A 19,506-nucleotide genomic window follows, 5' to 3' on the forward strand; every position below is an offset into this window, starting at 1 on the left:
GCTGTGACATGCAGGATTGTGAAAATGAAATAGCAACATTTAACTGGCTTCTGCTGTCCTCTACTGCCACCTGTATGCTGGAAGCAGACACCACACCATGTAGTGATCTCTAGGGCACTGGATGCACCTTCTGTGGCCGACCTTGAGACCTTGAGAGAGATGGTAGAGGAAAGAGTCCTGGTGAACACAATCTTAGAGAGAGAGGCTCCTTATCTTCTGCAAAACTTCCCTTTGTTAAAGAGAGAGAGAGAGAGACAGAGACAGAGAGACAGAGAAACCCACTTTGATAGAATTTAAGAGAAGAAAAAATACACCTGACCCAGAAAGGGAACCCTGGGTCTCACATTAATTGATATTATGAAAAACCGGTGATATTATTCAGCTAATTCAATCAAATCATAAAAGACATTAGAAGTGAAATTAAAAATATCATGTACCCAAAGAGATATATGTAAATATACGGGGCTCTTCTCTGCCCCATTGATTATAACCGCTTCTGAACTAGAATTCCTGATAACCAGATAAAAAGAAACTGAGTCACGAAATGGACTAATCAAATCACCTAGGTCTTGTAACTCAAGGATGAAACTAAAGTCCTTTAAGTAAGCTGTAGTCTCCAAATTACATGTAATACCGTTGTGACTATTGGCTTAATTCACCCTATAAAACAAATCAGTAATTATAGCAACTGATGGTGAAACTGCTCTATCAGGAAAGTTCTAACTTCAAACATTCTGTCTTATATACCATGTCAAAAAATATGTTTTGATTTTGAGGTTGGAGGAACAGGTTGATTTTGTTAAATAAGTAATTCCACTTTAAAAAAAAAAGAATATGGGCTGTTTTGTAATGCAGATTCCAGTGACTTTGGTGCTATATAGCTCCTTGGCATAGTTCAAGGACAGAAGAAGTGGCTTTATGCATGCAGGGCTATAGGGGCCACAGGAAAGTCTCCTTAACCACAAGACACCTCAGCAGAACATAATAAGAATAGGAAATGCATTGACAGATACCTAGTAAATATTAATAGTCAAACTACATGCTCACTTATGTTTCTGAGAATGTATTTTTGCCGCAGTCTTGGCTGGGCACAGAATCACGAGCCACCACACACCTTGTAGATTCAAACAGCAATTCTTTATTCCCGAACTCACACCGGCCTCTACACACGTTCTGGGGAAATCCAAGTTCTGCCGCCGCCCAATTCACCTACTCCACGAGGCTTTCTTTTCCAATACTTTTTGAATCTCACGAGAACACAACGGGAACTCAAGGATCGGGCGTGCCTGAGGCAGCAGGATACGCCCTATTCCTTCCCCCCCCACCCCCCCACCCCCGTCCTTGAGTAAGTTCACCTTACTAAAGCATACATGCAATGTCCCAGCGAATGTCCTCTAAGCAACATGGGGGACTCTGGCAAGGAAATTTCAGTGCGTCATTCCTATTTGGCAATGGCCCTCAGCATATTTTGTTTGTTTACTTTATTTCCTTTTCCTAGAGTCTTAATAGCATAGCAGTATATGTCATTGAAAAGAAAGTGCTATAGGAAATCTACAGACTGATGAGCCTAGACACTGCTTCTGGAACCTGATAATTTGACGTAGTTGGAGAGTCAGAAATATCTCATATGGGCTGCCCTGATGTGTTTGAGGGTCACCTGGTTGTACTTTGGCCATGTGCAGTCTTGCTCACACTAATGTAATAAAAATTAAATTAATGCACGCCTGTTTTTTTTTTTTTCTTTTGTTTGCTCACTGTCAATAGTTCTGAATGTGCACTGTGGGTTGGCCTGGACTAAATTCAGTCAACCTCAACCACAGATCAAATACTGTCAACATTCTGCTGTATGGCTTTCGACAATACCTTTAACCTGTGAGACACAAATTCCTCATTATTAAAATAAGGGTAACGTTATCTGGTACATTTTAGGTAATTTTGTTATGAAAACTGGATAGCCTATATCCAGTCTGCTTATAATGTCTGCCTATAAATATAAACCTTCTAATATTACATTCCATTTCTATGTAAAAAGCAAAAAAGACTGAGGGAATTCAAGTATTCCCTTTATGATGGATAATTTTTAGGGAAAGTTAATCCATAAAAAACTTTAATGAAAATAAGAATGAGGTAAGGAATATGACAGAAGAAGCAAGAAATTTCAATGAATTAGTAAGGAATTGAAATATCATGCATAATGTTTTGAAGTCAGATTACAAAGCAGTTTGTCACTTAATACGAGTGTAGTCCTTTAACCTGTTTGAGATTTTTGTTTGTTTTTGTTTTTAATAAAAGGAGGTTTGTATTCCTGTCCTTCAAATTTCATTGAATTATTGTAGCATAATAAATAGATCAAGTAAAAGCAGCTTGTAAATGAGAAAATAAATTAGAAATTAAAGTTTTCGTATGAGAAAATTAACAAAAAATGAGAGTCTGATCTCAGTTATAATAGCTATTATAAAAATTAAAATTACTGGAAAGAGGAACACTGACATGGTTCTGGTGAAAACAGGAATCAGTAGAACCATTATGGGAAACAATGTAGACATTCCTCATAAAAACAAGAAATACAACAATCATGAAATCCAGGAATCCCAATGCTAAGTATATATCCAAAGGAAATTTCACGTGTACATTGAAGAGACATCTATACTCTCGTTTTTATTGCAGTAATATTCACAATAGTGAAGATATGGAATCAATCTTGGCTTTCATTGAGGATAGATAAAGAAAATGCAGTATAAATAACGGGATACTATTCAATCACTTTAAATAGTGGATTTCTATCCTTTGTGGCTGGAACAAGAGGACATTATGTTAAGTGAAATAAGTCAGAAATAAAAAAAAATGCCACACATTTTCACTTACAGGTGGAGCTAAGAATTTGATCTCAAAAGAAGTACAAATTATAGTGATTACCAAAGCTATAAAGATGTGGGGAAGGAGGGACTGAAAGAAGGTGATCTGTGTATAGGGGTACGGCTAGATATGAAAAATAACTTCTAATATTCTAAGCATTATAGGTTGAGTAAAGATGACAACAATTAATTGTACATTTCAAAATATCTAGTGTAGAGTATTTTGAATGTTACTAACACAAAGAAATAATGAATATCTGAGATTATGGGCATGCCAATTATCTTGATCTGATCATTGCTCATTATTATACATGTATTCAATGTCACCTTGTACCCTATAAGTATGCAACATGATATGCCAATTGAAAATTAAAAAATTTTTAATCTTAATATCTAATTATAGAGGTTGGAATTTCATATAGTCTTTGAAGAAATGAGAGCTTTCAAATGAAGAGAAAGGAAAGGAACTAAAGGATCCATAACCACTGAGACCAGTGGTTCTCAGTGACTATGTGTGTGTACGTGGACGTGGCTATCCTGAAGACGTTGGTCAGCGTTGGAGATATTTTTGGCTGCCCCAACTGGTGGGGAATTCTAACAAGCACTCTACTTAGGTTAAGGTCAAGAATAACATCAAGCCAGGTATGGTGGCACATGCCTATAATCCCAGTTGTTCAGAAGGCTGAGGCAGGAGGATGGAGAGTTCAAAGCCAGTCTCAGCAACTTAGAAGGCTCTAAACAACTGAGTTAGACCCTATCTCTAAACAAAATATAAAATAGGGCTAGGGATGTGGCTCAGTGGTTAAGTGCCCTGGTTTCATCCCCAGTACCAATAGTAGTAGTAGTAATAATAATAATAATAATAATAATAATATAAAATGTACTTGAATGCATAGAACAGAACCCAAAGAAAGACTTATCCAAACTAAATTATCGCTAGTGCTAAGGCAAGAAACCCTGCAACAGAAACATAGGTCACTTTTGTAGAAGATATAGAGGTCAATCCAAAATCTTTTGGTGAGTTATGGCTATCCGGTAGGAAAGTAATCGTTTGTATGCAATGTGTTCCATCTCAGTTATATTTCACACTCATTAAGAGGAGTAGTGAGGCTTGGGGTTATTTATCCCCTTGAGTTAGGTATAGTATTTTGTCTTCATCCAATGAAATGGCAGCAGTGTGGTGAGGTGTGTCTGTGGTGGTGGTGGTGGGGTACCTATGAACTGTTAGATCTGCTGGGAGTGATGGTACATACTTGTAAACTCAGCAGGTCAGGAGATTGAGGCAAAAATGTCGCAAGTTCAAAGTGAGCTAAAGCAATTTAGCTGAAGTCCTGTGCCAGAAAAAAAGGGGCGGGGGCTGGGGTTGAGGTTCAGTGGTGGACTCCTGGGTTGGATCCCTGGTACCCCAAATTTCTATTCTCTCTTCTCTCTTGCCATGCGAAAAATAACTGATTTTCAGACATTGCAGATACAAGATGATGGAGCTTCCTGACTGTTACAGGATAATGGCCTTGTTCTTATGTGACCTTTACATATTTGTAATAGGGCACAGTCATCACCCTGTTTGATCTTCATGCATTTAAAACAAAGAGCCTGTCATAAATGATGCTCAAAAGTTCTTTCAGCACCAGCATTCTAAAACGAAATGAATAATCAAAAATTTGTGGTAAACACCCTTTTTCAAATTTTTCTATCTAGACAGGTAGAAACATTTTTAGAATGAAGATTAAGAATCCAAATACTTAAATAATTTGGATCAACAGTCTCAGATTATGTCTTAAGCTGTTCTGATATCTTGTTGCTCTAAGTAGACACATCATTTGATTGTTAGAACAGTAACATGGTAAAGATTGTCAATGGCAATGAAAACAGATGTATGAAAATAGGATTCAGACATATTTTAGCTTGTGCTGCTCAGATAATTGAACAGCATGTGCATATAATTCTTTCCCATAAAGAAACTACATTCCAAAATGGTTGGAGGACTGCAAAAGTGACAAATCATGGTTCATGCCCCAGCTACTGTGCACAATCCATGGTACCGCACACTCTTGATGACCTCATGGAGTTGTCCAGGGTGCTCCAGCACATACCTCCACTTAGTTTTCTTAGTAAGCATGTTTTTACTTATGATTCACCTGCTAGCAATTCACAATGCACTCAAAGAATGAAAGCACCAGGCCCTGCATTCCCTTCCCGTTCTGAGTTTTTCTTATTATTGCACTTTGTATCATGAGATAATTATACATTCATATGCATTCTCAGAAGTAACATGCAGAGATCACATGCTCCTTTTGACTTGTTTACCCACTGGTTATATTTTGTAGAATATGGCATGTCCTATGCAGGATACCGATGTTGATGCATTAGCAATACAGAATGGTCCCAAAAGCAAAAGGGTTTTTCATGTGGCCCAGTTACAGTCATGTTCACTTTTCTCCATTTCCCATTCATTTTTACTCTTGGCAATCTCTTCTCCATTTCTACAACTGCATAATATCAAGAATGATGGATACCATAGGGATTATTAATAAAATCAAACTATTAATGAAAAAGAATAGTGGGACTGACATTCTTTCTCAGTTCCTATCAATTGGTATACTTGAGATAAGTTTTAGATTTTTCTCTAAATATTAAGGAGGTCTTTACAGTTCTATCCTGTATTAATTTAGTCCCCTATGCCATTGGAGAATAAGACACAGATGTAAAGAAATACTCTGGGTTGTGGGTAAAGCTCAGTGATAAAGCACTTGCCTAGCATGCATGAGATCCAGCACTGCAACAATAAACCAACCAACAAACAAATAAATAATACTGCTACCACTGAGTGATGTTATCAATGAACATTCATTTTTTTCTAATATCATTTCAAGAAAAATATGCTTAGAAAATAATATTTACTTTGTACCCACTCTGATCAGTCAACTTAGTCCACTTCCATTCATTACATCTTCACATTCAGTGTTAGCAGTACTCTTCTGCAAGAAATTTGACAACAAAGCCATCTGGTTGGAAAAATAAATGTGCTCAGCATCAGGACAGTTTTCCTGCTGATGGACAGTGCATCTCTTTCTTTCTTCTCTGCCATTAAAGACTCTCTTTATGAAAGTTGATCCCTTCCCCACCTTTTTTTACCACTAGGATCCATCATCTTTGGAAGCATTCCCCTTGACTATCTCACTGTACTGAACTGCCACTAGGTGGATGTGGTTAGGGGTTAACCATAGAATAAGTCAGAAGGAGTTTTTAAGAATTTCAAAAATTTCCTCCAGGCCACAGCTGTCATCTTTGCTCATCCTGAGCTTAATTGAAACTCCTCTGCTATTTTCCCAAAACTCAGTGTTTCATTTTCACTTTCAAAGATAGACATAAAAATCAACATTGCCACAGTTGGTAAAAAAAAAAAAAAAAAAAAAAAAAATGACAACAAAGCTGCTTGAATGTCATGATATAATTATAGGCACCTGCAGTTGAAAAAAATGTAAAGAAAGTGTACATAGCCTTAAATTTGGGAATCTAGAGAGTTTCCCACCAATTATCCTGTGTAAAATATTTTTAATGCAAGATCATATCCTCTAATACTCCTCACTGTTGCACTTTTGCCAGTGCCGTGTTAATTTTGACTTCTTGAATAATTACACTACCACTCGGTTCTGATTCCTCCTTTGTGATGGAAATGTTTATTCAAACAGGCTTTGTTCCTTGTACCTGACAGTCCTTTTAGCATGTTACCTCTCCTCTCACACTTGAGCTGCCTAGCCTGGCAACCTGATGACTCCCTGGCTTGTAGAGAAGCCCTAGGAGAATTAGTCTCATGCTGCTTTTGTTAGACAGGAGGCGTTTGAAATTCTTTCCTGAAAGCTAAGCAGGATGTTGAAGTCCCTGCTGCTCTTGCTGGGTCCTGATCCTGTACTTATCTTCATCACACAAACTTTTGTTTGTTATGCATTCCTTTTGATATTATGCTACATGCACAATTCTCTGAGGGCCAATCATTTACAATATCTGAGGAGTAAAGTTCTTTCCAATAGACAATAGGGTAACTTCTTTTGTCACACCTGCTGACATCTGACATTGTGGTGTGATGAGACCCAATATAAATTTATGGGACATTTCTCCCTAATTGCAGGTTATGAGGGCTTAGAAATGTAACAAAGAATTCTTCCAGATGTTAGTGAGCTAAACAACTGTCTTAGTAATAGGCATTTTCAAGGTTATTATCTTGATTTCAAGTAGGACAATTGATAATCATTTTAATGGAGGTTTTAGAGGAAATTTCTTCATCAATTCACCTACAGCAAGTTAGTTTTATAACCTATGACTTTAAGATCAGTGAGGTTAAGAGGCAACTGCTGTATGTCTGTGTGTGTGTTTGCCCCTACATAAGCTCATGTGTTTGTGACATATTAATACAGATGCTCCTAGGCTTATAATAGAGTTATATACTTATAAACCAATCATAAATTGAAAATGCATTGAATGCACCTAACCTGCCAACCATCCTGGGTTAATAACACAGTGCGCTGAAGGGTCACAGGTGCTCACCCTGCTGATGGCATGGCTGATGGGAGCCCTGGCTATTGCTGCATCTGGAATCAGAACAGAGGATCCTACCACATGTTGCTTGTGCAGGAAAACACCAAAATTCAAAATTTGAAACAGGGCTGCTCCTGAATGTATATCACTTTTGAACCACTGCAAACTTGAAAAAATTGTAAATGAACCATTGTAATTTAAAAACTATCTTTAAAATATATAGATACAGAAAAATTCTCCACCACATTGGATTGTCCCATAAACACATTATTCTAGAATATTATACATGTAGAGATATTACATTACCTGTTTCAAAACTTTCACTTTATAAATAATGAAATCAAGATCCAAATCGGATAAATGATATTATTAAAGTCACACAGTCCATTTAAATCCAAATTATGTTAAACGTTCTCTTAATTTTGATTAATTTTCCTATCTGGACATTCATCAAAAGATCTTCAAACCTGCTGTTACAGTCAGAATGGTGTTTCTAAAAAAATAAAGTGGGACATTTTGAGTATTATCAACAAATTATGAAGTCCCAAAACGCTAGCATGGTATAAAACACCATCCATGATGTCATTTCTGCTTAACATCTTGAGGCAACACCTCTCATTTTGCACTGGTTCTGTTCCCTCATAGTTTCCACTCAGTGCAGGATGGATGAGCTGGGGCACTGTTGACATTTTAGATCATAGAATTATTTTCTTGGCAACCAGATCACTGCTGTATTCATTGTATAGGGTGTATCACAGCATCCTGGTTTCTCTATAACGGATAGGTATAGCAACCCTGCTTTCAACACCAGTCGTCATAAACTAAAAGGTCTCCAGAGATTGAGTATGATCCTGGGCACCAAGTTGTCCCTCTTCCATTTTAGAAACATGGATTTGACACATTCAACGCTGAGACACAATGATTTTAAGCTTTTAGAAACCTAAACTTTATGAAACATACAAAGCACTTTTGACTATCTTGCTCAACTGTAAAAGTGGCTCATTTTCAAAGATCCACATCAAAACTAATAATATCTTTTATGAAATCTCATTTTATATCATTTCCTGTTGCAAATCCATCCATTCATTTTCCAAGGCACAAGGTAAACCTTTGTGAATACCTAAAATAGAATCCCCAACACTTCATTGCACTCATTAGTGAACATGGCACCTCACTTTGCAACTGTGATTCAGCTGAGACCATTCAGATTCCTCTTGACCCCATCTAATGCCATTCATGTATTCAGATTTCAAAGTATTTTCTCTGAATATTTGAGTGAGTAAAGAAGTAAACAATGGACAACTGGAATGCAATAGTGAATAGATAATTGTTTTATGTAACTCACTTGATATTTTTAAATCCAGCTGAGTTTTTACCAAATTACTAGCCAAATCAGAGCCTAATAGCTATGCAAAAATCAATCATGGAAGTAACTCATAAATCTGACTGGAATGATTCTGTCCTTCTAGGAAGGTGAAGTCATATTCTGCTCTACTTCAACTCAATAGACACCTCTCCTGTATTCTCACTTAACTATTAGTCAAAAAGGATTTTGTGAAGCCATAATGTAAGCAGTAAAAACAATGGTTTTCTCCAGCAATTTGTGGGGGAAAAATCATATATTTGAAGATATGAACCTTTCATCTCTTCATGTACACAAAAGATAATGAAGGTGTAATGAAGCTTTTATGCTGTTTGCGACTGAAAGACCCGACCAGAAAAACTGTAGAGGAGTAAAGGATTATTTAGGGGCTCACAGTTTCAGAAGTCTTAGTCCACAGAAGGCTGTCTCCATTCCTTGGGTCAGGAAGTGATGCAGAATATCATGGCAGAAGAGTATGGCAGAGGAAGCAGCTCACATTATGATCAGGTAGCAGAGAGAGAAACTCCACTCTCCAGATAAAAAATATATACCCCATAGCTGTGCCCTCAATGAGCCACTTCCTCCAGCCACAACCCACCTATCTCCAGTTACCACCCAATTAATCCCATCAGACATCAATCCACTGATTAGGTTAAGGATATAACCAAATCATTTCTATTCCAAAACTTCTTGCATTATCTCACACGTGAGCTTCTGTGGAACACCACATCTAAACCATAACAGAAAGGTTCATTATATTATGCAGCTGTATCACTAATTGCTTCCTCCCTCACATTGATTAAGCCAACCCAAACTCCATCTAAAGAATCTTGAGCAATTTCCAGTAATTGAACAAACATTTAATTTTTACCTATTATAGTCTAAATATATTAAAAGTTGAATGTTCCCAGATCAAAACTTCAAAATGCTCCTAAATTTAAGTTTTTTTTTAGAATGCTCATGATGCCACCCACAGAAAATCCCTAACTCACTTCATAAGTTGTAGAAAAATGCAATCAAACCCAAAATATTGCAGGAATTATCTTCAAACTTGTGTATGAAATACACATGAATTTTCTATTTAATCTTGAGTTCCAACCCAAAGATATCACATATATGCTAATGTTTCAAAATCAGAAAAAAAAATATAAAATCCAAAACACCTTGAACCTAGCATTGTGGATAAGGGATAATCAACCTATAATCAGATACTTGTGGTATCTATGTTTGCAAATTCTTTATCCCATTCTTCTCCATGCCCACAGATATGTATTGCTTCAGCAGATGTTGATCTAAAAAATATATCATTAGTCAGTCTTAAAGACTACCGAGGACTAAATGTGGAAATATACTTGGTTGACAATGTTTAGCCAATTACCATTTACATGTAAAAAAAAATCCCTTCCTATTTCCTATGACATTATGGAAGAAGCATGGTTGTAGCTTAAAAATGTGTTAAAAAAAAAAAAAAACACTGTCCTACTCCCCCGCTTTTCATGCTTCTCAACTGTACTAGAAATCTACTGGTCTTTTATTGATGTTGTAATTTTGGCAGCAAGGAAGACTGAATTGGTATGTGTGTTGAACTTGGTTATATATATATTTACACAAGCAAAAAACTGAGGCAAGTAAAATAGAAATAAAGAAATACACTGATATAACAATCAGTATTAGTTAAGGAAGAAAAGAACTTTGAGTTCACTGAAGAAGAGAAATTCAATAAATGAAATATAATATTTTTGTAACCTTAGTAACACTAAATTCCAATATTATGAAATATTTACTATGTAAAAGTGCTGTGACTGATGTGCCAACAGTGTCTGTAAGTGACAGTTACTCCAGAGGCCATTCTGCAGCCTTTCTGCAGATTCATCAAATAGTAACAGAGACCTTGTGAGTCCTAAGTATACAAATCATTATTATTCTTTCTGTTCTGAATTTTCTTAGAACTTCATTCTGAGTACTCTACTGTGAGATGTGGTGATTCTGTGACCTATGCAATAAAATGGCTAAATATTTTACCAATACATACATAAATAAAGTTAACAGTGGTGTCCACACAAAACCCAATCTCAGAAAACTGAAATTCAAGAATGTATATTATTTTCATGTGCTCAGGAATGGAGGAGTCACAGAGTGTGGCCACAGACTTAATCTTAACTGTTTTATAGTAGCTCCTTCAAAATCATTGTATAAGTAATAATCATTGTTATAATAAAATTTTAGGAAGACAGAAGCAAAGAAGACAGTTTAAATCTTTAATTAATCAGCAACACTTATAAAATAATGGAGAACATTTTAACATGCTACAAAGCAGAGCAGTCCTTCAGATTCAGTAGCGTACTTTGAACAAGTGAATTCTGACATTAGATTTCCAAGTTCTTGACTTTGTTTCAGAAGATGCCTAAAAAATATTTCCTAGCTTCCCTTAGTATCAAGGATAGAGGAAAATCAAGGTGGGGGTGGATCTTCAAAAAATCAAAGAGGTAGGAGGGAGAGGGGAAAATGCTGAGCACTGATATTGGCCAAATTTTATTGTTATATTGCATGCATGTAAGAATATGTAACAACAAAATCCCATTAATATGTACAACTATGAAGCAACTATAAAAATGTAAAAACGAAAATGGTACTAAACTCATTAATCATACTTTGAACAGATTTGGCCCTAGTTATGGAGAGAATAATCACCATCTATCTACAATAGTGAGAACAAAAAATTATGTTTTCTCTTACAGGTTTGAGACTCCAGAGAGAGAAATAAAGATGTAAATAGAATCATTTTAATAGAACAGGAACTGCCAGAATCTTAGAGATCACTTAGGCTTACTTCCCATTGCTAATGGGGAAACTGAGGACCCCAAACTAGAAAGACTTACTTCAGATTTGACCAACAGATCGTGGCCATCTGAGATCTCTAGACAGTCTCTGGAATTTCAGCTTAGCAGGAGGGCAATTTAAGTGGTTGAGAGAAGTAGAAAAGAAAAAAAAATGTTTCAACCTCCCGACTTTTAATGTAAGTGGAAAAAATACAATATTAGGTGTAGTCGACATTTTAAGATACATTGCAAGAAACAAAGCAAAGTAGTATAATATCCTATAAGGGCCAGTTAAAAGAGGATGGGAATGAGTAGGTGAGGCAGAGTGGAACATCAGGGGTAAAAGTGGAAATTGACAGGGAAGGGGAAAGAAAAGGTAAGATAAGAACTGAGCCAAAGAGACATAGAGAAACACACACGCGGTAATGGGTTTTCCAGAGTTTTAAACATGAACTAGGCCTCATTAAGTTTTAATTGACTAAATGAATGGAAAAGTGTTATTTTCTTCAAAAGAATATGTGTTTAGTCAACTTTTTCACTAGTGTGACTAACAGGACCAGAACAATTTTAGCAGAAAAAGTTTATTTAGGGGCTCACAGTTTCAGAGGTCTTTATCCATAGACAGCAGGTTCTGTTTTGGAGGGCTTGAGGTGAGGCAGGACATCATGGTGGAAGAATGTAGCACAGGGCAGTAGTTCACAAGAAGATCTGGAAGCAGAGAGACTCCACTCTCCAGGTACAAAATATATACCCTATTGTCATGCCCCCAATGAACCACTTCCTCCAGCCACACCCCACCTGTCTCCAGTTACCACTCAGTTAATGCCAACAGGGATTAATTCTTTGAGGTTGTGAGGTTGAGACTCACACAAACCCAATCATTTCTCCTCTGAACTTTCTTGCATTGTCTCACATGTGAGCTTTTGGAGGACACCTCACATCCAAGTCATAAAATAATGTTTTGGTTATTTTCAAACATACGCATAGAGAAACATACAGAGTTACACATTGTTGTTATGGCAGAAGAGAAAACTGAGGCTGTTTTTCCACTTTTAGTTTACCCTATCATTTTTTCAGTGTTACTACCTATTGTTATGACCACTTTTTATTTAAGAGACCACCACATGTTATATTTAACTAATGCTATAAGACTTCTAAATTTGTACTGCCTCAGTCTTTGGGGGATTTATTCCAGGACCCCTGTAGATATCAAAACTCAGAGGTGCTTAATTCCATTATGTAAAATGGCATAGTATTTGCATGTAATGTATACACATCATCCTGTATACTTTAAATCATCTCTAGAATATTCATAATACCTAATATACCATAAATGCTATGTAAGTTGTTATAATTTTATATTAAGATAATAAGGGCAAGGGGAAAACTACATTTTAAATACAAATGCAATTTTATTTTTGAGGCACTGTGCTTTTAATCTGGGATTGGTTGAATCTGTGGGTACAGAACCCATATATACAAGAGAGTATATAGTACTCAATCCTTTATTAAGACACTACTTTATATAAGTCAGCTAAGGAAGGTCATGTGACATAGAAGAGATTTCCCCTCCCATCTTTTGAAAGCAGGCATCAGAGTCCTATCTTGCAAGGACCCAATAAATTAAAATGAAGTTTCTCCTCTGGCTGGAGATTTCTCACTACTAATTTACACAAGCCAGTGAATCTGGTAATTGATTTAGATTGTTTTACTGTCCTAGATTTATCCTTATCTTTAAAGTGTTTTGTCAGCAATTTAAAAATGATCAACAAATTTCACACTCTTCATTACTAAAGGGATCTAGGAAAAGTTTTAAAAGAGGACAGTTGAATTATTACTCTGCAACTTCTTCCATCACAAATGTTCAGGCAATTATTTTGAATTTTCCAGAGTCCTGAACATGTAATATATACTCATTAAATATTCGTTGAGTAAATGAATGGAAAAAGTGTCATTTTCTTGAAAATAATGTTTGGGTATTTTCAAACATTCACCTAAAGATATTCAATTTGGACTTGTAAAGTCTTACTCATTCCACTGGTGCATTGATACCCATAGGGAATACAGTTGAAATAAAGTGATTTCTATCTAGTTTATCTTAGATGAAATGGTGATGTTGCAAGACATTTAATTCAACTTGTTTTCGCACCCTTAGGGAAACAAAGAATAGATTTCTATTTAGCTTAGTTTAGTAAAAACTTTGGTGTCTGAAGGTTCTTGTCAGTATATCAGAAATATCTAACCAAAGCTCCAGGAATGTAAAACCCTCTGGGTAACATGAATCACAGAGAAAATTCTACCACATGCAATAAAAGGTTAATTCTAATGAAACTGTAAGTTTCTCTGCCTGAAAACTCCACTCTAAATTCCACATTTCAGTATTATTATAGTGCATTAACCTTTGTCTCCCTCTAATTGCTCAAATAAGTTAAGCAGTGAGATAAAGGAGAAAAAGAGAAGCATAGAGGCAGTGGAGAGCAAGCAAGGGCTTGGCTGGAAGACCACCCTACCCACCACTGCAGTGACTGAACAGAGTGTAAGAGGGCCTCAGGCTTACCCCAAACAGCCCTTTAGGTGGGCCATGCATCTGTGTTGAGGAAGCCACAAAGAAATATTCACTGAACTGAATCATTGCTCTTCATATATCTCCTTGGAAGAAATAGCTCACCATCTAGAAGAGTCCTTCATCCACTAAACTGTTGATTGAAGTGCATGATCCAAATGGAATGCATAACTGACTGACTTCTCATGTTGGGTTCCAGAAATCTTAGCATCAGTCCTGTGACTTGCAGAGAAAAAGAGTAGTTACACATATTTAAAAATCATTATTAATTACCTTTTAGCTCTTATTTTACTATATTATTTTTATTTTACGTAAGTTTGTAAAATTATAGATATAAATGCTTATATAACACTATGTGTCTTGCACTATTAGAAAGACTTTGCTTCCACGATCTTATATGATTTTTATAATACTCCTCTGGGGAAGGTAGAATATTAAGCCTGTATCCCTGGGGAATCTAAGGGTCAGAGAGCAACTCAGGTATAGTAAATGGCTCTCATTGAAATACTGGCCATTAGGTCTAACTTTAAAACTCTGCACATTGTTTCAAGTTATGCAATTACAGTGTTAAAGAAAGGCATTGAATAATGGGGAAAAAATCACCCAATCAGGTCTTCACATCATCTTTATGCTGAGGAACTATAGGACTGAGTTTTCTGATTGATATTTGTGTTCAGTTAAAAGACTATGTTTTCTATTCTTTCATTATTTAAATAGGCCAGATTATTTGATCAATAACATAAAAAAAGCATATTTAAATGGAAGGAAATCATTAGTGCAAATAATAAAATGTAAGAGGATGATTATAATCATATGTAAAATACTCAAAATGTACTCTAAAAACTAATGTATAACAATATGTTAATATTAAATTACTTATTGATTTTGTTAGCAAATACTTATTTCCCACTCACGTTTTGAGACATGTAGTGGTCATTGAGCATATGGAAATAAACGTAATAGCTTCTTATCCATAAGAAGGTTAAATGTGAAAGGGGAGGACATTTGAAAGGTAGCTTGTGTTCAAATGAATTTCGTATTGGTGCTGAACACTGGACCAAGACAAAGTAATGGAATTGGCCATCCTGGTGTAGAGACCATAAAGGGAAAAGACAGAGAAGTACCTAGGGTAAATTCTTATGATTGTCACGATAAATTTTTAACACTATGTGATCCTTTCCTGGCACAAAAATAAGATAATTATAAAGTTATGTAAGCTGTCTCAGGCAAAGACACATTCAAGCTCAATCTTAGAAAAATAAAATAGGACAACTTACTAAAAGGAGATGAGGGAAGTCACATGAAAAAGTACTAGGAAGTTAAGTGTGGAAGCGCTCAGCACCTTCCAGCGCACTGAAATAAGGTCCTCAAGTACCAACCTTCCTAATTTCCCAACATTAAAATTAATGACATATTAAAAACTGAGCTAAATTTCAGTTGCTCTGATAAGTCTTCAAGGAAAAAATATGGGAGAGCTTATTTCTTTTTACAGAGGAATCAAGAAGCTCTTTTAAATAATACTTTAAAAAGCAAGGTATAAATGCATTTAATTAATTTAGGCTGTCAGGTCCATAAATGTTGCATCTCTTCTCTAAAGCACTTTCCCACTTCAGTTTTAGAGGGCACAAGTACCATACCAAGGTATTAGAGGAAACAAGCATTTAAGCTTGACGTGATACTTAAAATAAAGCTAATATAAAGGGAGTGAGGAGTTTAACTGGACAAACTAATCATTTGTCAATTTTATTTTTACCACATGAACTTTCAATATTTAACTTTAATAAGGACTAGCTATAAACATTTGCTCAAAGTGCCTAAAACTTAATAAAAACTTAATGAATTTCAACTGCAATTTTATTAATTACAGTATATTTTTCATTACCATTCTCACCATTATATATTTCCCCAGCATTTTGATGAATTAAAGAGAAGCTGGTTTTAGGAAATTACCTGATTGTTCCCAATATTTGATCTGATGGACACTTTTCTGGGAAATAGAATAATGGAAGACTATTTCTCACACAATTACAGCTGGATTAGATTAATGTCTTATGTTGACTTATTGAAGAGCTGAGGTCATGAAATAACCAACAGCCAAAAGCTAAGGAGAGAAGGCACCTGTAGGAGAGAAAAGATGATAGAAAATCCTCAAACTATGCAACCACAAAGACTAGATCAGCAAAAATAGTTGAAAAGGTAGTAAAGCTTCTATCTGATATTTCACCATAGTATAACCTCCATGAGTTCCACTGAAATTGGAGGAATTTACACCCTTTTGAAGACATTTTTTTTTTCTATTTTCTTTTTTTTTTTTTTAAGAACTCCAACAGTTGTTCAAAAACAATATCAGAAAAGAACTTGAAGAAATATTTATGGGCATGAGGAAGTGAACCACTCTGTCAGGTAGATCAGAAATACTGCCTGATCCACAGATTATTCTCCTTTCTCCACTGTAGCTTCATTCTAAGAGGTAGAGGAACCGAAGCACTGCTTCTACGATATAGGTGAAATAAAACAGGTAAGGAAATAGAACAAGTAAGGATTAAAAAAAAATTATTGGGCTGGTGATGTGGCTCAAGAGGTAGCGTGCTCGCCTAGCATGTGTGAGGCACTGGGTTTGATTCTCAGCACCACATAAAAATATATTGTGTCCACCTAAAAACAAAAACTAAAAAATAAATATAAAAATTGTTTCTTACCAAAGAACATGAATAAATGCTGGGACCACAATTTCAGCCTGGGAAAAAAAACAAACCAAAAAACTAAAAGGCCATGCCCATGAGATCCAGGAGCATAATTTTTCCTCCACGTGTAAGGCTTAATCAGAAGCACAGAAATGAAAATTGACCCCAATTTAATTAAAAGGATGAGCACTAGCTAATAATAGCAGAAAACAGTTGGCTGAAGTTCAAGAGATACCTTTTCTGAAGCATAATGTCAAGGGAAGATGTGAAACTCAGAAATAAACAGATAATTGTTTGGAAAAGATAAACTCCATACTGTTTTAGTCAGCTTTTTCAACACTGTGACCAAACTACCCAACAAGAGCAACCTAAGGGACAAAAAGTGTAATTTGTATTGGGGGCTCATGGTTTTAGTAGTCTTAGTCCATAGAGGGCCAACTTGATTGCTGTGAGCCCAAGATGAGGCAGCACTTCAAAGCGGAAGGGCCACAAAGCTTCTCAGTTCATGGTGACCAGGAAGCAGACAGGGGAAGAGGCCATAGAGAAGGGACCTACCATCTCCAATCATGACCCACCTGCCTATGGTTATCACTCAGTCAGTCCATGAAACCTAGGATGGAGTAATTAAATTACAGCTCTCACAGTCTAATCATTTCACCTCTGAACATTCCTGCATTAACAGGAGCTTTTGGAGGACACATACTATCAAAAGCATATAATAACGATAGCAATCCCTTTTATAGGAATTTGAATACTCTGGTGCACTTATGTGCCATAGAAATAAGGTATCTCATAATCAATTTCCAGTTATATTAACTCAAATTTAAACTCAAATGCCCTAGGTAAAGCTCTATCAGAAGGAGAAGAATGACCATTTTTCAGGAATAAAATACAGTAGTCTTTGGTATACTATAAATACTTCAATCACACAATAAAAATTTATAGGACATGCAAATTATGTTAAAAATTATGATCAGAGGCTGGGGTTATAGCTCAGTGGTAGAGTGTTTACCTAGCATATGTGAAGTACTGGGTTCGATTCTCAGCACCACATAAAAGTAAAGAACATAAAGATCCATTGACAACTAAATTTTTTTAATTATGATCAGAATCATTCTACAAAAATACAGATTTTATAGTTTCAAGAATTTTAAATAAATGATGACTTACATGTTAAGGGATTTAAGAGAAAAAATAGAGAACACACCAATTAATGTGGCTGTGTTCAGCAGAGAAATGGAAACTATAAAAGATAATCAAATGGAAACACTAAAAATGAAAAAAAAATAACTTTAATACAGATGATGAATGCTTTCAGTATACTCAAAACAGCTAAAGAATCTGTAAATTTGAAAAATTCAATAGAAATTATTCAAACTGAAACATAAACAAATAAAAAGAGTACAATAATAAAAAATCAAGGCCAAACATGTACAAACTATGGAAAAATATCACAAGTATTCTAAAATGTGAAATTATAATATCTGAAGACAGAAAACAATTTTTTTTTCCAAAAAGGCTGGCATCAAAACACAGACACAAAAATATTAGAAAATGCTATGCTGGAAAAATAGAAAATAAGCAATATAATAAAATGAAAACCCACATATACATTATAAGTATCATATGCAAGCTTCTAAAAAATAAAAAAAATGAGACAACCTTAAAATCAACTAGAGAAAAATAAAAATATTTTATACAGAAGTAAAGATTAGCATTACAGTATAATTCTCAGAAGCTATAAAATACAGATTGAAAAAGAAGAGTAGCATCTTTAAATGACTGAAATAATCCCTTTACCCAAACTGTCAACTTGGATTTCAAAAATCTAGAGAAACAAATGTTAGAACACTTCTCAGGAAAAACAACCAAACAAACAAAAAACCTTCATAATTCATTGCCAACAAACCTAAAAGGAGGGTTATTATGGCATCAAATTAAAATTTGGATCTACACAAAGAAATGAACATTGCTGCAAATAAAATTATGAAAAATTGAATTAAATTCACAATTTTTCCTTGATTTAATTGTTCTACATATAACTGACTTCTAAAGCAAAACAGTTAAGTCTTTGTTTGTGTTTGTTGTGATTATTATTTACAATCCATGACAAGAAACACAATAATGAGACAGATAAAATGGGATTTTACCACTGAAAATTTTACAGGTGAGGTGACATAAACTCTGAATGTAGACAAAGACTATGTTAAAATGGTGTAAATGATGTGAGAAAAAGTTTAAAGTAAAACAGAAAGAAAAAGTGTTCTGAAATACACCTGCTTAAGAAAAAATTGGAAAAAGGAAAAAAAAAGACACACAAACACATGAGAAAAATAGAAAATAGTCAGCAAGATTATATATTATAATTCAATTCTATTAATAGTCACATAAAATGTGGTTAGTGTTAATAAATCAGTTTAAAGGCAGGGCTGGGGTTATGGCTCAGCTGTGGAGCACTTGTTTAGCACATGTGAGGCCCTGGGTTGGATCCTCAGCACCACATAAAAAATAAATACATAAAGTAAAGGTATTGTGCTCAACCACAACTAAAAAATAAATACTAAAGAAAATCAGTTTAAAGACAGACATTGATAGATTGTGTAAAAAGACAAAAACCAATTATAAGTCATCTGCCATGCTAAAACTAACCCAAAGAAAGCTTATGAAGCTATATTAATATTGATGA

This window comes from Spermophilus citellus (genome assembly GCF_964194105.1).
Source record: "Spermophilus citellus genome assembly, chromosome: 11".
Taxonomy (NCBI): domain Eukaryota; kingdom Metazoa; phylum Chordata; class Mammalia; order Rodentia; family Sciuridae; genus Spermophilus; species Spermophilus citellus.